This window comes from Musca autumnalis, unplaced genomic scaffold (assembly GCF_047663935.1).
Source record: "Musca autumnalis isolate F117 unplaced genomic scaffold, ASM4766393v1 scaffold_3, whole genome shotgun sequence".
NCBI classification, from domain to species: Eukaryota; Metazoa; Arthropoda; class Insecta; order Diptera; family Muscidae; genus Musca; species Musca autumnalis.
Window position 1 is genome coordinate 103,262,801 of NW_027411866.1, and position 22,999 is coordinate 103,285,799.

Consider the following 22,999-nt stretch of genomic DNA (forward strand, 5'->3'; position numbering starts at 1 on the left):
AGACAACATATGCCGTATTCTATTCTGTAGAAAACAACATATGTCGTCTTCCATTCTATAGAAGACAACATGTGTCGATTTCTACTCTATAGAAGACCACATGTGTAGTCTTCTATTCTATAGAAGACAACATGTGTTATCTTCTATTCTATAGAAGAAACATGTGTCGTCTTCTATTCTATAGAAGACAACATATGCCGTATTCTTTTCTGTAGAAAACAACATAAGTCGTCTTTCATTCTATAGAAGACAACATAGGTCGTCTTCCATTCTATAGAAGACAACATGTGTCGTCTTCTATTCTATAGAAGACAACATGTGTCGTCTTCTATTCTATAGAAGACAACATGTGTCGCCTTCTATTCTATAGAAGACAACATGTGTAGTCTTCTATTCTATAGAAGACAACATGTGTCGTCTTCTATTCTATAGAAGACAACATGTGTCGTCTTCTATTCTATAGAAGACAACATGTGTCGTCTTCTATTCTATAGAAGACAACATGTGTCGTCTTCTATTCTATAGAAGACAACATATGTCGTCTTCTATTCTATAGAAGACAACATGTGTCGTCTTCTATTCGATTAAGACCACATGTGTCGTCTTCTATTCTATAGAAGACAACATGTGTTATCTTCTATTCTATAGAAGAAACGTGTGTCGTCTTCTATTCTATAGAAGACAACATATGCCGTATTCTATTCTGTAGAAAACAACATATGTCGTCTTCTATTCTATAGAAGACAACATGTGTTATCTTCTATCCTATAGAAGAAACATGTGTCGTCTTCTATTCTATAGAAGACAACATATGCCGCATTCTATTCTGTAGAAAACAACATATGTCGTCCTCCATTCTACAGAAGACAGCATGTGTCGTCTTCTATTCTATAGAAGACAACATGTGTCGTCTTCTATTTTATAGAAGACAACATATGCCGTATTCTATTCTGTAGAAAACAACATATGTCGTCTTCCATTCTATAGAAGACAACATGTGTCGATTTCTACTCTATAGAAGACCACATGTGTAGTCTTCTATTCTATAGAAGACAACATGTGTTATCTTCTATTCTATAGAAGAAACATGTGTCGTCTTCTATTCTATAGAAGACAACATATGCCGTATTCTTTTCTGTAGAAAACAACATAAGTCGTCTTTCATTCTATAGAAGACAACATAAGTCGTCTTCCATTCTATAGAAGACAACATGTGTCGTCTTCTATTCTATAGAAGACAACATGTGTCGTCTTCTATTCTATAGAAGACAACATGTGTCGCCTTCTATAGAATAGAAGACAGCATGTGTCGCCTTCTATAGAATAGAAGACAACATGTGTAGTCTTCTATTCTATAGAAGACAACATAGTCGTCTTTCATTCTATAGAAGACAACATAAGTCGTCTTCCATTCTATAGAAGACAACATGTGTCGTCTTCTATTCTATAGAAGACAACATGTGTCGTCTTCTATTCTATAGAAGACAACATGTGTCGTCTTCTATTCTATAGAAGACAACATATGTCGTCTTCTATTCTATAGAAGACAACATGTGTCGTCTTCTATTCTATGAAGACCACATGTGTCGTCTTCTATTCTATAGAAGACAACATGTGTTATCTTCTATTCTATAGAAGAAACGTGTGTCGTCTTCTATTCTATAGAAGACAACATATGCCGTATTCTATTCTGTAGAAAACAACATATGTCGTCTTCTATTCTATAGAAGACAACATGTGTCGTCTTCTATTCTATAGAAGACAACATGTGTTATCTTCTATCCTATAGAAGAAACATGTGTCGTCTTCTATTCTATAGAAGACAACATATGCCGCATTCTATTCTGTAGAAAACAACATATGTCGTCTTCCATTCTACAGAAGACAGCATGTGTCGTCTTCTATTCTATAGAAGACAACATATGTCGTCTTCTATTGTATAGAAGACAACATGTGTCATCTTCTATTCTATAGAAGAAACATGTGTCGTCTTCTATTCTATAGAAGACAACATGTGTCGATTTCTACTCTATAGGAGACAACATGTGTCGTCTTCTATTCTATAGAAGACAACATGTGTTATCTTCTATCCTATAGAAGAAACATGTGTCGTCTTCTATTCTATAGAAGACAACATATGCCGCATTCTATTCTGTAGAAAACAACATATGTCGTCTTCCATTCTACAGAAGACAGCATGTGTCGTCTTCTATTCTATAGAAGACAACATATGTCGTCTTCTATTCTATAGAAGACAACATATGTCGTCTTCTATTGTATAGAAGACAACATGTGTCATCTTCTATTCCATAGAAGATAACCTGTGTCGTCTTCTATTTTATAGAAGACAACATGTGTCGTCTTCTATTCTATAGGAGACAACATGTGTCGTCTTCTATTCTTCCACTCTTAAATTGGTGAAAACGATAGGCTTTAACCGCATTGTGCTTTGTTTACATTTACGAAATCCAGGTGAGATTTCATTTGACGTTTGTGCTATGGAATTGACAGTTGAAATCGGTTGGATTTCGTAAATGTAAACTTAGCATTAGACCGCAAAAGTATTGAACTTTTTATTAGAGGATTCTTAAATAAGTAGATAAAGACCATTGTCCTTTCTATAGTTATGGTGTGAAACAGACGTTTTGCTTTTAAACGTATAGTTTTTTGAGCTTTTGGGTCATTATGTCAGGAAGCATAGATTTGCCAAGCCATTTTACCTGGTCAACGAAATTTTTAATGTTAAAAATTGGCATAGGTAGTCCAACGCCATTTTATTTTCGGGGGAAAGTCCATACTTCCTTTGACATGGTTCTTTACTTTGTCATATATGTTTTATTTTATCACCACAGTTTTCTTTTTATATTTTGACCAAACACTTTCTTTACCCTTTTTAGGCACATTTGGGTAAATGATTTGGTAAATGAATGGATTAATACGAAAGAGACGCGGATCAATTGATTGTTGGATTCGATTAAAAATTAAGCAAAGTGGTGGCAACCCTTTTTGCGTTTTATGTTGCGAAAATTTTGAGAACAGTGCTTCGAAATTGCCGCAGCTTTTATGAAGTACTTGATTTAATCGGTATGTACAAAATTCATTGCAGACGTAATATTGCTTAAGGAAAAGACCGATTTTCGAGTAATATGCTTAAGTCAGGTCTAAATAATTTTAAAAATGGGGTCAAAGTGGAATTATTTTACCGTCTTTAATATTGCCCCTGGACATATATATATATATATATATATATATATATATATATAGTCCATATTCTAACAGGATCTATGTCTGGTATAAATATTACGGTGTGCAAAGTATAGACCAAATCGGTTACTGCCTTCGTGAGTTATCGTGCGCAGCAGTTTAGCGAAAATTTTGAACTTTTATGGGGGAGGTACCCGAAGGAATCGACCGATATAACCCAAGTAAAATTTTTCAAATATTATGCAGTCTAATGGATGAAGTCACTTCGTGATAACTTTTTGGCGAAAGTTCTGCTCTTTAAAATAATGAACGTTTTCATAATATCTTTTCTTAAAACCAGAAATAAAAGCGCGATAACTGTACTAAAAAGCTTTGAAGTACCGCGATAAGAAAAATTTAAATTTGTTTGAAATGGAATACAAATAAATTGACAATATTTCCCATATACCCTCATTAGCCTAGAGTCTGAAGTTATAAATATATAAAACTAATTAACAAAATCTTTTCAAATATGATAAAAGGTATTTCTTAGCGAATTGCTTCGCTGTGGATTAATAAACGATAAATGGTTTTATTTTCTGCTCTTACAGGTATATTTCATTCTGTCGGCAACCCACTGGCACTTTTTTATTTGACTAAGTAATGTCGAAATTCCCACTTAAACTTATGCTTATAAAAAACCTCCCTGTATCTCATGGCGATATTTGAAAATTACTCTCAAACTCAATTTAAACTTTTCTCCCCAAAAAGAAACAAAACACAGAAAATTTTGTCATTCATGAATGGAAATAATGTTTACGACTTTGTCATATTACACGACCATTATGATAAATGTAGTTAAAATTATTTCAACAAAAGCCATGTATTACTGATTGCCATGTGGTTTCAATGACTTCCCATGCTAAATTCTAAAAAAACGCACGCACACAAAAAGGAAATCAAAAAACTTTTAACTTTAAAACAACTTACACCACAATTGTTTTTTTGTTATCTCACTTTCTTTATGGCCATGCAATTTTATAGACTTGGACTATAAAAAAATTTTTCATCGTCCTTAGTAGAACAGAGGGATTTTATTAACTTTTTTATACCTTTTTTACTTTACTCTTCATGGTGTTTTTGTTGTCTAGTTGGTTGCTTGGTTGGCCTAGTCCGACATACATATCTGTTGGAATAGAGAGTGTGAATATTTATGTCTGCTTAAAAATGGTTATCATTTGTTAGGCCAGAATTCAACACACACAGGCAGCAACTGTTTATGACATTGCCAACATATGGGCCAACAAAAGGAAAATAAAAGGAAGAAGACGAAAGTTCAGTTTACTCTGTAATTGAAGAAGGAAATGAACATCAAATTACAGCACACAGTTTAAAGGCATTTTTCCTATTTGTGGCATATTCTTTCTTTTTTTGTCCGTCTGTGTTCGGGCGTTTTAAATTCAACTAGATTTTGTTGTTGTGATGCGATTCTAAAGTAAGTTATTTCTGCTTCTTTTCTTCTTTTTGGTAAATCTGTAATGCCCTGTCTACATATTCCACATTAAACGGCCACAATAATCGTATTAAAGGAAATTGAATTTACAAGAATTTAAGTTGGAATTTTTGTTGTTAAATCAAATCAAGAGAGACGATCTGCATATTTTGCTTGTGAGATTTTCTTTAATTTTATCTACTATTGGAGGCTTAGGAGGGTTTAGCAGAATTATATTTAGCTATTTTATGACATATTTTTAAAGGACACAAAAAACTCTATAATCTATTGTGAGACATAGGATAGGCTTCGGTATTCTAAGCGTCAATGTGGTATTAAAAACTATCTTCCGCGAAAATCCCTGTAGGGACAAGGAGGACTTTTCCCATATCAGCAGTGCATCCCTATTAAGTAATTAGATCTTTTGTTGAGAAATTCTAAATAGCCGAAAAATACTCTAATAGGTTTAAAACCGCTGAAAATTTTTGATGTGGTTCAGACTAGGAATCGAAACCTGGCGTTCAGTGTGTAAAACTGCGTTTGAACTAGAGCTTTTTGCAGGGTTAACCTTCTTTATGAGAATTTATGTGACGTTTGCTCTATGGAATTGACATTTTAAACCCAGTGGTTTATTTTTAGCCATTTCGGTGGAATATTGAGTCCACAACCTTCAAAATACCGAAAAATGGGATGTACCGTTCTATCGGGGCTATATGAAGGCGGGGACTATACTGACAAATTTAGAGGGAAAATTTTAATACCCCCAATAAAGAATAAACACCAAATTTTAACCAATTCAATGGATTATTGTGGCCATAACCTTGAAAATACCGCAAATCTGGAGGTACTGTTCTATGGGGTCCACATTAAGCCGTGGACCTGTACCAACACATTTCTGGGTGAAGGTTGTTACCACCAAAAATCGCGCGCGCGATTTTTTTATTTCGCCTTCCGACATCCTTCGCCCTCCGGACGCAAAAATCAATATCAATCAATATTTTTCAATTGGATTCTGCAACTATTAGCAAATATATCATGTATACATTTGTAAAAAGATATTGATAAGGATGTGTTGTGTCAGAATGGTAAAGGCTGCCGTAAGGGAGAAAATCGCGTACGCTAAAAGCGTACTATATGTTGATAATTAATAACTTATAATAACGTTCCATTTCTAAAATAAAAAGAATTTTTTGTTTTATTTTATTTTTTTTTTTTTAATTTTTTAATTCAAATTTTTAACAAATGTGTTTTATTTGTATTTAGATTGTGTAACAAGTCCACAACGGACTTTTACCAACTTTTTTAATGGAAAACCAAAAAGTTAAAACACTAAAGATGTCATAACTCACCCATTTTTCAACCGATTTCATTGGTTTTCCCCATTTTGTAAAGTCAACTAAATTTCCTTCTTGATAAGTAAATAATTACTTAGTTTGGTATCTTCTACGCAGCCTAGAGCACGAGGAAAAGCATTTTCCGGTTTTTAATGCGTTTTTGTCACACTTGAATCACTATAACTTAACCCTTTGTCACCCGATTTTTAAAAATTATGGCTTGTTCGAAAGACATGATTTTCAGCTTTTAAATAAAAAAGCACTAAAGTCCGTTGTGGATAAAAGAAGTTATGTCCGTTTTAAGTTGAAAATCCAAAAAACCCCGTTTTTCACAACATTTACCGTTATAAAATCAAAAAACGAAGTGACCCAATGAAACTATGGTATTTTCGTCTTCCATGGATTCCCACAAAACTTAATATATACATCAGAACCCCTGCAAAAAATGTTTGTCAACTTTTGTAGCACAGTGCAATTAAAGTCTGCAAAGCAAAATACCGATCCGTGTCTAATAATTATTTTGATTGCTTATTTTTTTGGTCTAGGCTGAGGATATACATATCTCCGTCAGCATAGCTGATTGATACTTACTTGTTCCTATTAATTTATATGCTTCTAACTTTCTCGGAAAGTTTATTTAGCGCCTTTAGAATCATCAACGTGAATTTGGCCGGTCAGATATAAAGTATCTGTTGAAATTAGGGAAATACATTTTCAATATATTAAAATACTTAGTTTGATGTTAATATTAAGTAGAATTACTTTAAGTTTTTGGTGGGGATTTGAATAATTACACTGACAAACAAGATGTTTCTTTCATTCGAGTTTGAGAAATAACTGATATAATATTTTGTGGGCGTTTATACCCTCAGCCTTTAGGCTAACGTAGTAGATATGCTATGAATATGGACTATATCGGTGGACTTCAGGTACATCCCACATAACACAGTAATACTTCTCGAATTGTCAGGAGCAGAACATGCTTCAAATGTTCTGCACGGTACAATTTTTTCGCGGGCAAGTCCATACTCCCTGTAATAATGTCCCAAAAACTCCAAATAACTCTGCCGGCACCAACTCAAATGACTGGTGTGCATGAAAAGTTGCGATTTCAATATCAGATTTGGCCGAAACTTTGTACATCGTAAAACTTCTTCCACACATACATCAAGTTCCAAGAAGGGTATATTAGACCGCCTTCCTCATAAAAGTTCATTAAACCCTCCACCATAATATGGAGGGTATAATTAAATTTGTCATTCCGTTTGTAACACATCGAAATATTTATCAGAGACCCTATAAAGTATATATTCTTGATCAGGGTAAAATTCTAAGTCGATATAACCATGTCCGTCCGTCCGTCTGTTGAAATCAAGATATAACTCGCAATTTTTAAAATAGAGCTTTGTAATGTATTTGGTATTTTGAAGCTTTTAGCTTAATTTTCACATAGAAATGGCTGAAATTTGGCTGAAATTAGTCTTCGTTGGGGGTAAGAAACTTTCCCCCAGAATTCTGACGGTACAACCGGTTTTTCGGTATTTTGAAAGTTGTGGTCTCAATAATCCATCAAAATGGCTGAAATTTGGTATTTAGTCCTCGTTGGGGGTTTTCAACGTTCCTCTCTTAATTTGCCGGTATGGGTCTACGCCTTCATATAGCCCCCATAGAACGGCACATCCCAATTTTCGATATTTTGGAGGTTTTAGCCTCATTATCACACCGAAATTTGCTGAAATTTGGTACTTAGTCTTCGTTAGGGGTATTAAACTTTGCCCCAGAAATTAGTCAGTATAGGTTTGCGCCTTCATATAGCCCCCATAGATTTATTTATTTATTTATTTATTTATTTTATTTTTATTTCAATTCATATTTGCCTAGTCTTTCGACCTTAAGCTGTATACTACATTATAATGTTTATATAACAAAATTAATATAAAATAAAGTAATAAGTAAGGAATGTTTAAACTACTTCAAAAAAAAAAATAATAATTACTATCTGTAAAATAGGGGTAGTAATTATAAAAAAAAAAAACGATATAAAACTTACAAAATTTCGACTAATAGAGATTTAATGCTGCGGTTTTCCTACATAACGACATAAGTCGATTTATGTAAATTTTGAGTTATTGCCACCACGTAGTTGTACTTTCTGAGAGCGATATCACTACTCCGTATTTGAAAAATATGTACCGTTTCTGATATATTTTTTGGCTAAACTACGTAAGTGGGCCTTTTTACAAAATAATTGTCATAATAAACTTATTATATTGACATTTGCTGCAGTATATCGCAAACATATTCATAAAAAAGACACAAGGTGACTTAGGTAGTTTTGTATATAATAATAATTAAAATATTTGTTGATTCTCTTTCATGAGAAAGCCACGTAAAACTGAATGTGCTCTTTTGCATGCTCTTTTATCTTCATTTTCTGCTTTTTATGTCGTTTACTCTCAAACATAAGTCCCGTTACGTAGATTTAATGAAAACAGAGATGCAAGCCTCACAGCAAGAAAGGCTGGTCATTCATTTACCTGTTAAAGTATGTTAAAGTAAAAATCACATATAACACCGTAATGGATTACAATCCAGAGCTGAAAAATAATGAAGAAATTTTTATTTCGCCTGAAAAAAGAAAGGATTGATGGATTTACTGCCACTTATCCCCGATGTACTCCATGATTTCTATAAAAGTCTTAAAGTTACACCAAACGCTAAAAGCGTACTATATGTTGATAATTAATAACTTATAATAACGTTCCATTTCTAAAATAAAAAGAATTTTTTTGTTTTATTTTATTTTTTTTTTAATTTTTTAATTCAAATTTTTAACAAATGTGTTTTATTTGTATTGAGATTGTGTAATAATTTGTAAAAAGGTATTCACAAAAAACAACACAATTTTACATGTGTTATCCATTTTCCTCCGCTCTTTTTCATAGAATACAACATAAGTATAAATATGTAATTTTGTGAAAAAATAAGACGCACACGCAAAAATATGTTTTTAAAAAAATTTAATAAAAAGTACATTTATAAAAAAAATTTAAATTTTTTTTCATAACGATTGTTTTTGGCATGCTCTATCCGTATGCATACGGATACATACGTATGTAGGAAAAAACCTAAACAAAATCATCGGCATGTAGTAAATATTACAAAAAAATTTTGATTTCGCTCTCCTGAAAATTTTGATTTTTAGACTTATGTCGTTATGTAGGAAAACCACAGAATGTACTCCAGGAAATGGATGGGATGTTCAACTACTCGGTATTTTTCGGTATTTTTAAGGTTGTTAGTCTTCGTTGGGGGTACAAAACTTTCCCCCAGAAACTTGTCGGTACAGGTGCACTCCTTAGTATAGCCCCTATAGAACGGTACCTCCCTATTTCCGGTATTTTGTAAGTTGTTTTCTCAAAATGCCACCAAAATGGCTGAAATTTGGTATTTGGTCTTCATTTGGGGGATTATACGTTTCATACGAAATTTGTCAGTATAGGTCCACAACTTAGTATAGCCCCTATAGAGAGGTACCACCCGATTTTCGGTATTTTGAAGGTTTTAGCTTCATTATTACACCGAAATGGCTTCGTTGGGGGTATAAAACTTTCTTCCAGAAATTTTTCGGATTAGAAATATTTTTGTCGCTCTCTCCCATACAAGCTAAACTACAGTGGGTTGTGGCATCTATTTCCCACCGAAAGACTAATATTTGTTGTTTAGTCGTCCATGGGGTTACAAAATATTCCAGAAGAGAATTATCAGTATATGTCCGCGGGTTCCTATGTCCCTATAGAAGGGTACCTCTTGATTGTCGGCAGTTTAAAAGTTTTACCCAACTATCGGCAATTTCGTATTTAGTCTTCTTTGAATCTAAAAACTTTCCGCCAGAAATTTTTAGGTATAGATCGATGTTTTGATATAGTCCCCACGGAACGGTACCTCCCGAATTTAAGTATTTTGAAGGTTAGCCACATTGTTTTACCGAATTTGCTGAAATTTGGAATTTAGTCTTCTTCATAAACGAAAGGAAACTAATTGTTCAATTTTACTTCAATACAACTTTTACTTCAATACAACCATAATATGGAGGGTATAATTAAACTTGTCATTCCGTTTGTAACACATCGAAATATTCATCGAAGAACCTATAAAGTATATATATTCTTGATAAGGGTAAAATTCTAAGTCGATATAACCACGTCCGTCTGTCCGTCCCTCTGTTGAAATCAAGATACAGCTCGCAATTTTTATGATAGAGCTTTGTAAGTTGATATAGAAGTTCCTATTACTCTTAGGATGTTTGGTATTGCAAATGGGCAATATCGGTCCACGTTTTGATGTAGCCCCCATAGAACGGTACCACTCGATTTTCTGTATTTTGAAGGTTTTAGCTTAACTTTCACACCGAAATGGCGGAAATTTGGTACTTAGTCTTCGTTGGTGGTATAAAACTTTCCCATAGAATTTTGTAGGTACAGGTCCACGCCTTCATATGGCTCTGCGAACAGTGGCCCCAAAACAAAATCACCCCAAATTCAAAGTGCAAAATGACCCCAAAAAAATATATGGGCTACAACAACACGAAATTTGGGGCTATTTTTCACCTTTTTTGGGGTATTTTTGCATATATTTTTTGGGGCAAAATTGCATTTAAATGAAAATGAAAAATTGCCCCAAATTATTAAAATGCAAGAAAACCCCAAGGCTGCCGTAAGGGTAAAGGCTGCGCGCGCGCGATTTTTTCCCTTACGGCAGCCTTTACCATTCTCACACAACACATCCTTATCAATATCTTTTTACAAATGTATACATGATATATTTTGTCACATTTGAATTTTTTGGAAAAAAATGATTGTATACGGTATAAAATCTTACCAACATCCAATACACTTTACATTTGGGAACACAGTCTTCAAAGCCTTCCTCAATCCTTGTTCATAATCTGTTATTACCACAGCCGGATTTATGTCGAAAACATTTTCCTTTATATATTTGAAAAGGTTTTCATACATCTGAGAAGACTTTTTGTCAGTTAGCACAAAAAATATTGGAAATATCTGAAAAAAATCATATATTAAAAACATATTTAAAAAAATAGAACGAATGATGTTTTACTTACGTGGTCACAGTACTCGATGTATATTACCAACAGCTGGGTAAAACATCCACTAGGAACAATACTAAATGTTCCATCGATAAGCCATTTTCGTTGATTATCAGTGACATTATCAACAATTAAATTGAGAGATTTTTGAGATGTAAAAGTACAATATGTAAACTCGTCCTCGACAATGCAGGCGGTATAAAAAGGTCTAGGATTTTCCATATCTTGGGATTTTCCATAAGCCTCCCACACTGCCTCCATTGTAAATGCGTCAATGATCTCCTTTCCATTTTTTGGAGATGTAATGAAATTCTTGGACGCAATGAACTGTAGCCCCCGCCTTAATTTCTGGAATTCCAAGTCCTTTGTTTCATTTTGTAACCTCGAATTAAGAGTTTTTTAATTATAAACACTTTATCATTCATAGTTCACTTAATACTTACCTTGCAGAGACATTTCTAAAAGCAGTTCTGGCACTGCTAATAGCGTTGGGGCGAGCCCCAAGAGTTTTTGAAATGTTTGCGCTTTCCTCCTTAATTTCGTTGAGGGCACAAAGTTTTTTAAATTCTTCTTCCTCTTGGGGATGGTTATGGCTTACAAACTTTTTTGGATATTCGCACGTTCCGTCAGGTAAATAATTAAGTCGGGACTTACACCCATCTCTCCAACACTCGTACTTAACTACAGTTGTCCCGTTATTTTAGTCAGAATGTAAACTGAATTACAAATTTTAACAAAGTGCAAAATGACCCCAAAAATTACAGGGCATTTTTTGGGGCATTTTTGCATTTTCCGAAAAATTTACATTTACAAAATAACTATGTAACGCAAATGGCCCCAAACAATAAACAACGTAGAATTTTGGGGTTTTCTTGCATTTTAATAATTTGGGGCAATTTTTCATTTTCATTTAAATGCAATTTTGCCCCAAAAAATATATGCAAAAATACCCCAAAAAAGGTGAAAAATAGCCCCAAATTTCGTGTTGTTGTAGCCCATATATTTTTTTGGGGTCATTTTGCACTTTGAATTTGGGGTGATTTTGTTTTGGGGCCACTGTTCGCAGAGCCATATGAAGGCGTGGACCTGTACCTACAAAATTCTATGGGAAAGTTTTATACCACCAACGAAGACTAAGTACCAAATTTCAGCCATTTCGGTGTGAAAGTTAAGCTAAAACCTTCAAAATACAGAAAATCGTGTGGTACCGTTCTATGGGGGCTACATCAAAACGTGGACCGATATTGCCAATTTGCAATACCAAACATCCTAAGAGTAATAGGAACTTCTATACCAACTTACAAAGCTCTATCATAAAAATTGCGAGCTGTATCTTGATTTCAACAGAGGGACGGACAGACGGACGTGGTTATATCGACTTAGAATTTTACCCTTATCAAGAATATATATACTTTATAGGTTCTTCGATGAATATTTCGATGTGTTACAAACGGAATGACAAGTTTAATTATACCCTCCATATTATGGTTGTATTGAAGTAAAAGTTGTATTGAAGTAAAATTGAACAATTAGTTTCCTTTCGTTTATGAAGAAGACTAAATACCAAATTTCAGCAAATTCGGTAAAACAATGTGGCTAACCTTCAAAATACTTAAATTCGGGAGGTACCGTTCCGTGGGGACTATATCAAAACATCGATCTATACCTAAAAATTTCTGGCGGAAAGTTTTTAGATTCAAAGAAGACTAAATACGAAATTGCCGATAGTTGGGTAAAACTTTTAAACTGCCGACAATCAAGAGGTACCCTTCTATAGGGACATAGGAACCCGCGGACATATACTGATAATTCTCTTCTGGAATATTTTGTAACCCCATGGACGACTAAACAACAAATATTAGTCTTTCGGTGGGAAATAGATGCCACAACCCACTGTGGTTTAGCTTGTATGGGAGAGAGCGACAAAAATATTTCTAATCCGAAAAATTTCTGGAAGAAAGTTTTATACCCCCAACGAAGCCATTTCGGTGTAATAATGAAGCTAAAACCTTCAAAATACCGAAAATCGGGTGGTACCTCTCTATAGGGGCTATACTAAGTTGTGGACCTATACTGACAAATTTCGTATGAAACGTATAATCCCCCAAATGAAGACCAAATACCAAATTTCAGCCATTTTGGTGGCATTTTGAGAAAACAACTTACAAAATACCGGAAATAGGGAGGTACCGTTCTATAGGGGCTATACTAAGGCGTGCACCTGTACCGACAAGTTTCTGGGGGAAAGTTTTGTACTCCCAACGAAGACTAACAACCTTAAAAATACCGAAAAATACCGAGTAGTTGAACATCCCATCCATTTCCTGGAGTACATTCTGTGGTTTTCCTACATAACGACATAAGTCTAAAAATCAAAATTTTCAGGAGAGCGAAATCAAAATTTTTTTGTAATATTTACTACATGCCGATGATTTTGTTTAGGTTTTTTCCTACATACGTATGTATCCGTATGCATACGGATAGAGCATGCCAAAAACAATCGTTATGAAAAAAAATTTAAATTTTTTTTATAAATGTACTTTTTATTAAATTTTTTTAAAAACATATTTTTGCGTGTGCGTCTTATTTTTTCACAAAATTACATATTTATACTTATGTTGTATTCTATGAAAAAGAGCGGAGGAAAATGGATAACACATGTAAAATTGTGTTGTTTTTTTGTGAATACCTTTTTACAAATTATTACACAATCTCAATACAAATAAAACACATTTGTTAAAAATTTGAATTAAAAAATTAAAAAAAAAATAAAATAAAACAAAAAAATTCTTTTTATTTTAGAAATGGAACGTTATTATAAGTTATTAATTATCAACATATAGTACGCTTTTAGCGTTTGGTGTAACTTTAAGACTTTTATAGAAATCATGGAGTACATCGGGGATAAGTGGCAGTAAATCCATCAATCCTTTCTTTTTTCAGGCGAAATAAAAATTTCTTCATTATTTTTCAGCTCTGGATTGTAATCCATTACGGTGTTATATGTGATTTTTACTTTAACATACTTTAACAGGTAAATGAATGACCAGCCTTTCTTGCTGTGAGGCTTGCATCTCTGTTTTCATTAAATCTACGTAACGGGACTTATGTTTGAGAGTAAACGACATAAAAAGCAGAAAATGAAGATAAAAGAGCATGCAAAAGAGCACATTCAGTTTTACGTGGCTTTCTCATGAAAGAGAATCAACAAATATTTTAATTATTATTATATACAAAACGACCTAAGTCACCTTGTGTCTTTTTTATGAATATGTTTGCGATATACTGCAGCAAATGTCAATAAAATAAGTTTATTATGACAATTATTTTGTAAAAAGGCCCACTTACGTAGTTTAGCCAAAAAATATATCAGAAACGGTACATATTTTTCAAATACGGAGTAGTGATATCGAAAGCTCTCAGAAAGTACAACTACGTGGTGGCAATAACTCAAAATTTACATAACTCGACTTATGTCGTTATGTAGGAAAACCGCAGCATTAAATCTCTATTAGTCGAAATTTTGTAAGTTTTATATCGTTTTTTTTATAATTACTACCCCTATTTTACAGATAGTAATTATTATTTTTTTTGAAGTAGTTTAAACATTCCTTACTTATTACTTTATTTTATATTAATTTTGTTATATAAACATTATAATGTAGTATACAGCTTAAGGTCGAAAGACTAGGCAAATATGAATTGAAATAAAAATAAAATAAATAAATAAATAAATCTATGGGGGCTATATGAAGGCGCAAACCTATACTGACTAATTTCTGGGGCAAAGTTTTATACCCCTAACGAAGACTAAGTACCAAATTTCAGCAAATTTCGGTGTGATAATGAGGCTAAAACCTCCAAAATACCGAAAATTGGGATGTGCCGTTCTATGGGGGCTATATGAAGGCGTAGACCCATACCGGCAAATTAAGAGAGGAACGTTGAAAACCCCCAACGAGGACTAAATACCAAATTTCAGCCATTTTGATGGATTATTGAGACCACAACTTTCAAAATACCGAAAAACCGGTTGTACCGTCAGAATTCTGGGGGAAAGTTTCTTACCCCCAACGAAGACTAATTTCAGCCAAATTTCAGCCATTTCTATGTGAAAATGAAGCTAAAAGCTTCAAAATACCAAATACATTACAAAGCTCTATTTTAAAAATTGCGAGTTATATCTTGATTTCAACAGACGGACGGACGGACATGGTTATATCGACTTAGAATTTTACCCTGATCAAGAATATATACTTTATAGGGTCTCTGATAAATATTTCGATGTGTTACAAACGGAATGACAAATTTAATTATACCCTCCATATTATGGTGGAGGGTTTAATGAACTTTTATGAGGAAGGCGGTCTAATATACCCTTCTTGGAACTTGATGTATGTGTGGAAGAAGTTTTACGATGTACAATGTTTCGGCCAAATCTGATATTCAAATCGCAACTTTTCGTGCACACCAGTCATTTGAGTTGGTGCCGGCAGAGTTATTTGGAGTTTTTGGGACATTATTACAGGGAGTATGGACTTGCCCGCGAAAAAATTGTACCGTGCAGAACATTTGAAGCATGTTCTGCTCCTGACAATTCGAGAAGTATTACTGTGTTATGTGGGATGTACCTGAAGTCCACCGATATAGCCCATATTCATAGCATATCTACTACGTTAGCCTAAAGGCTGAGGGTATAAACGCCCACAAAATATTATATCAGTTATTTCTCAAACTCGACAAACTCGAATGAAAGAAACATCTTGTTTGTCAGTGTAATTATTCAAATCCCCACTAAAAACTTAAAGTAATTCTACTTAATATTAACATCAAACTAAGTATTTTAATATATTGAAAATGTATTTCCCTAATTTCAACAGATACTTTATATCTGACCGGCCAAATTCACGTTGATGATTCTAAAGGCGCTAAATAAACTTTCCGAGAAAGTTAGAAGCATATAAATTAATAGGAACAAGTAAGTATCAATCAGCTATGCTGACGGAGATATGTATATCCTCAGCCTAGACCAAAAAAATAAGCAATCAAAATAATTATTAGACACGGATCGAAATTTTGCTTTGCAGACTTTAATTGCACTGTGCTACAAAAGTTGACAAACATTTTTTGCAGGGGTTCTGATGTATATATTAAGTTTTGTGGGAATCCATGGAAGACGAAAATACCATAGTTTCATTGGGTCACTTCGTTTTTTGATTTTATAACGGTAAATGTTGTGAAAACGGGGTTTTTTGGATTTTCAACTTAAAACGGACATAACTTCTTTTATCCACAACGGACTTTAGTGCTTTTTTATTTAAAAGCTGAAAATCATGTCTTTCGAACAAGCCATAATTTTTAAAAATCGGGTGACAAAGGGTTAAGTTATAGTGATTCAAGTGTGACAAAAACGCATTAAAAACCGGAAAATGCTTTTCCTCGTGCTCTAGGCTTCGTAGAAGATACCAAACTAAGTAATTATTTACTTATCAAGAAGGAAATTTAGTTGACTTTACAAAATGGGGAAAACCAATGAAATCGGTTGAAAATAGTGTTTTAACTTTTTGGTTTTCCTTTAAAAAAGTTGGTAAAAGTCCGTTGTGGAAAAAAGACGTTATGTCCGTTTTAAGTTGAAAATCCAAGAAACCCCGTTTTTCACTACATTTACCGTTATAAAATCAAAAAAAAGAAGTGCCCCAAAGAAACTAAAGGTATTTTCGTCTTCCATGGACTTCCACAATACCGAATTTATGCATCAGAACCCCTGCAATTTTTTACTGTAGCACAGTGTAATATTGTAGTTTTAAAATAGTAAAATTTATGTTCAAGCTGACTAACTATTAAAAACTAGCGCATAAAAATCGATAAATTGTAGAAAATTTTACATAATATCTGGAATTTGTTTGTTGAACCAAGTACCCTTTCCTAAAAATTTTCGAAATAATAGGCGCAAAATATACTATAAACAATGTGATAGGAAAACTTACAGCAATGGACTGTTCTGGCCAGTTAGATTTACATTTTAGGAAACATTTTTCAGAAAGATAACATTAAGAAAAAATTCAACTCTTTTGCAGATGTGGCGCGAAGTATATACAAATTATGGAATTCTTAGTTATATGAGTTTATTATCCAAATATTCTCTTAATGGTCTCACTGCAAGTTTGATGCAAAGGTTACAACACGATTAGATTTGATTTCAGATATATAGCCCCGATTTTTTCTACGAAGTCAATATTTAGCAGACACACGCAGAGAAAAAATATTGTTAGAACAATCATATTCTAAGAACAAAATAGTGTATTTTAAAATTCTTAAAATATGTATTATTGGCCCAACAATATATTTTGTGTCATCATGTTTCCTAATAAAAAATATATGGTTGAAACAATAATATATATTTTCAGATTTTTAAAATACACTATTTTGTTCTTAGAATATGATTGTTCCAACAATATCTCTTCTCTGTGTGCATGTTTAGATGAGACCATAAAATTCAAATCCGATCTGAAAACACAACATGCAGCAAGGGTTTTTGTCAGTCATAGGATCTTCAGTAGAAGTTGTTTGCACCTGATTTCCATTAAAAAGTGCACAGTGTTATACATATATCTTCTTATAGGGACTTTAAACAATTGCCCAAAAATATAAATACAAATCTATATAAATAAAAATCAAATATCGTTCATTGGTAATGGCATCTTTCTTTGAAATGTTCGTCATAACCCAACTTAAGGTTTTGACCACGCCCCCCCGGTAAATATATGCTACAAATTTAGTTTCGGAGGGGGCCGGGTACTTCCCCTATACCCTATTTTTTAAATGATATATTTGCAATAATTACGAATGTATCGGTTTGGAAATTAATTTGTGGTTGTGCATCCGACCTTACCTACTTTTTTAGTTCTCAAAGACTTGACCACGCCCAATTTTTTAAATATGTTACATCTACATAACTACAGAACCGATTTTCCTGAAATTTTCGGGAAATGTGCAGGGATGGCCCCCGGTGAAAAAAGGAAGTATATTTTATTGAATTTCGAAGAGGGCGGGGTACTTAATTTTGCCATCATAACCCAACTTAGGTTTTTATGGAATCAACGCCCACTTTTTTCAATTTAAATTTTTTCGGCAAAAACTACTGAACCGATTTTCCTGAAATTGTCAGGTAATGTACAGGGATGGCCCCCGAAAACAGGAGGGGTACCTTCTGTATGCAATATTTTTAAAAAACGCTATATTTGCAAAAATTCCGCATGTATTCGTTTGGGCGTTGGGGCCTAAGACCCGACCACGCCTGTTTCTTTTAAATATGTTATCTCTCCAATACTACTGAACTGATTTCCATCAAATTTACAGAAAAAGCTAAATGTTTGCCGATGTTATGTATATTTTATGAATTTCGGAGGATGTGGGTTACCTTCCCCACGCCTTTCGTTTAAACGCTATATCTACAAGCCAAACATATGACTATATCGGTTTTAGCATAAATCGTGGGAGGCAATGTGGTTGTGTGTACCCTAGGTACATAATTAGAGCCAAAATACCAAATCCAAATACCCACTTTTTTAAATATGTTAAATCTTGAAAACTGATGACCACGCCCACTCTTTTCAATACATTATTTTTCCAAAACCACTGAACCTAATTTCATGCAATTTTCAGAAAATGTCCAGTAATGTCCCGTGGTCCAAAATGCTATATGTTTGTAGACGAATTTCGGGGGCCTATTGTTTTATAATCGTTATATTTGCTAAACTTATGAGTGCATCGCCTTGCAAATTAATTTTCGACACAACGGTGGTTGGGCCCCCGATCAAGAAACACGATATATTTCCTTAAATGGACCATTTCCGTATAAGTCTCAATAAGCGGGAGAATTCGACTTAACCATTTTTTTGACTTTTATAATTAGATCGCTTTAGGATAAAGACAGGGGACATGGACGATAATAAATCCTAAACAGCATCAATGGGCGAAAAATTCTGACAAAGTCCGTAAGAGAGAAGAAAGGTTGCAGACAAAATCAGTTGATAAATTAAAAATCCTCCAGGGTTTGACAATGGACCGAAGAAGTAAGGTAGAAAATACCTATTTTTGAATTGTCAAGCAGAAAGTCCATAAAAAGTTGTAATTAACCCTTCGTTGGACACCAATATTGTTTGTCATATTCGTAACACATGAATCTGGCCAGACCCATATAATTATTTTTATTTTTTAGGAAACTTAATTAACATTTTCATATAAAAAGTTGTAGAATATGTTTAAAAGACCCTAATCTTTAATAAATAATCCTTATTTGTCAAAAAATTTGCTGAAGAACTATACATTTAAATGATATTATCTAGTTAGTAAAACAGGACATATGCCTACGAAGTAAAAAATTCGTAGTTTTCTTGTCTCTATGCTCGAAAATCCTATTTATATTCCATTTTGAAGCACTATATTTTAGTTGTGGCCTATTATTCAGAATGAAGAGTGTCTATTTTATAATTTTACAGCTTATTGCAGTGCAATAACGATGATATCAAGAGGTAAATAAAGGAATATATCCTAAGGATTTTCTTATAATTGTGGAGAATCCTACATTTGGAGCAATCCACCCCACAAAAAGAGCAGAAAAGCTAAGTAATGGGTTTTATTAGTCCAGTTACGTGTATAGTTGTCTAGAATACAAGTGTAACCCTATTTGCAAGGGATTTTTTTAGGTTGTAGTACATTCACTGATTTCAAACCCATATCCTGCTTTGGGACCTTTTTATGTGCAATTTTGAAGACATGGTAGGGTGAATTGCGACAAGTTTCATAAAAGGGTATTCATTTTGTCAAATAATGTAGGAAAAAATTAAATTTTAAGAAAAATTTCGGAAAATTTTCAATAAAAAAATGGGTGAGGTCTGACCAGACTCATGTGTTACAAATGTGATATGTATGTCAAAAAATCCTTGTAGATCCTTTTCTGGTGATCTTTTTGACTTCATGTTTCCTTCATGTGAAAGGTAAGAAAATTTCATGAAGCTAGCTGGAATCTCAGGTTCATAGCTTTATCGTAACCCAGTTTAAAATTCAAAATAAAATGAAAAAGTCCTGGCCAGACTCGGGTGTCCAAAGGAGGGTTAAAAATCACTGCGACGGCCCAGCAACGCGGACCGGGGTCTGCTAGTTTTTAAATAATTTTGTGTATGAAGTTCCTTTTTATATATTTTGATATTTTGCCTCATCTTAACTAAAAAGTCATCAAAATATGATACAGTGATACGAAGTTGTAAATAAAAAATAATTTAAAAAAATTAAGTTTCAGTGTTTTATTTAGAAATGCACTTAAAACTAAAAAATAATTTGTCGCTTAGCCTCAATAAATATGTCCTTTCTCATGATGGAATCTCTCAAATAAAACGCTTGCATTTAAATTAGGAATGGTGGCAAAATTAAACGGCAAGCGTTTTATTTGAGAGATTCTATCATGAGAAAGGACATATTTATTGAGGCTAAGCGACAAATTATTTTTTAGTTTTAAGTACATTTCTAAATAAAACATTGAAACTTAATTTTTTTAAATTATTTTTTATTTTTAACTTTTTAGTTAATACATTTTTTGACCACTGAGATCCCCAAATGCCGAATTACAGTCAATTTGAGCAGAAAATGTAGATTAAAATGCTTGAAATTGGGTGGTACAGTTAAATGGATGTTATATTAAACCTTGACCTACGTCCACAATTTTTAGTCAGGAAGTTCCTGGACTATTGAGAACTCCAAATGCCAAGTTAGAGCAAATTCGGGCTAAAAATGAAGACAAAATCCTCAAAATACCAGTAGTCGGGTGGTACCGTTATATGGAGGCTATAGGAAAAAATGGACCCATATTGGTTTTGGTTTCATATTCATGTATTGTCGTCAAAATCTGAAAAATGTGCAAAGTGTTAGTTCGATTGATCAACTGCAACCGTGCTAAAAATCAGTTACCAGATTTTAAAAGGGGGTCAAGTTAGACACCGTAAAAACACTGTAAGAATGGACCAATATTAGTTTTGATTTCATATTCATGTATTGTCATCCAAATCTGAAAAGTGTGCAAAGTTTAAGTACGATTGGTCACCTGCAACTGCGTGAAAAACGAGTTACCAGATTTGAAAAGCAAAATACCGGAAATCGGGTGGTACCGTTATATGGGGGCTATAGGAAACAATGGACCCATATTTGTTTTGGTTTCATATTCATGTATTGTCATCTAAATCTGAAAAGTGTGCAAAGTTTTAGTTCGATTGGTCAACTGCAACCGTGTTAAAAATCAGTTACCAGATTTGAAAAGGGGGTCAAGTTAGACACCGTAAAAACACTGTAAGAATGGACCAATATTTGTTTTGATTTCATATTCATGTATTGTCATCCAAATCTAAAAAGTGTGCAAATTTTAAGTTCGGTTGGTAAACTGCAACTATGTGAAAAATGAGTTACCAGATTTGAAAAGCAAATTAGATAAAACACTGTAAAACAGTGTAAAAATGGATCAATATTGGTTTTGATTTCATATTCGTGTATTGTCATCCAAATCTGAGAAGTGTGCAAAGTTTTAGTTCGATTGGTCAACTGCAACCGTGTTAAAAATGAGTTACCAGATTTGAACTAAACACACACCAAGGCAAGTTAAATAAAACACTGTAATAAAAACACTGTAAAAAAAAAGCCTTTTGCTGCATAAACATTTCCCACCATACCACATAGGTTTCAATCAGAAATTTTTTGGCCAAAACCCTATTTTTGAAGATTCGAAATTTTAATTCTTTTTTGCACAGAATAATAAAAAACACATCAAGTCATCTGAAAATAATTAGTTTTTTTAATTACCGATAGATTCTGTTAGATGGAGCAGTGTGAAAGTCGGAACTTAATTGTAAAAAAAAAAACAACAAAAATGGTGTAAAATAGACTTTTTTTGTTGTGTTGTGTCGCTGCATAAATATGGAGAAGTGAGACCAAAGTTATAATGAACCGGGAAGCTGGTGGTGAGTACTTTCATAATATTAAAAAAGGAACTAAAAATTTTGTAAAATTAGAGTAGTAAGATTCCAGTTTGTATGTATATTGAAAATTATTTTTTACAAATATTTTTAAAATATATTTAAACTTTTAAAAAAATGTCCAAATTTGTCCACCTCCAAATTGATTTTGGAAGATAGCTGGGAGTCTTAACTAATAAATTGAGAAATAAATTCTTGCTCAAATTTGCCACAGTTAAAATAAAGTGGATTTTTCTATTTTAAGGTGGGAGAATTTTTTGTAAATACCTGTTGTGACTGTACGTAGTATCCAATTGAAATAGAACAATAATACACGCATCTATCAACCGATTTTTCTTAAAATTCATATTTAAGGGTTTCAGAGTGTATACAACAAGTATGTGTAAGTTTTTTGAAAATAGGTCAATTTTTTGTCATAGCCCCCACATAAAAGTACCGTCCAATTTTAGATATTTAGTGAATTTTAGCGACACTTTATGACCGATTCGACTGAAATTTGATATTACGACCTCTTGGAAGATATGAATCCTTCGTACCAAAAATTATAAACATAGGTCAATGCTTTGGTTTAGACCCCACACAACGGGACCACCCTGTTCAACAAATTTTGGCTGTTTTTGGTCATTTTGGTCGATAAAACGTAATAATTGCTGTTTGTACACATTTAATATAAATAATAATTAATTTCAATACAAAGTGGACGTTGAAATAGTTTTGGCCAGAAAATTTGGATTTGAGACCATTGTGCATACCATTAAAAAATGCCTCACAAATTACCGAGCAATAAAAATTTTTATTCTTAATTAAATCTAAAAACTAACAACATTTCCAAACTGATAAAAGGTCAGCACACTTTTAA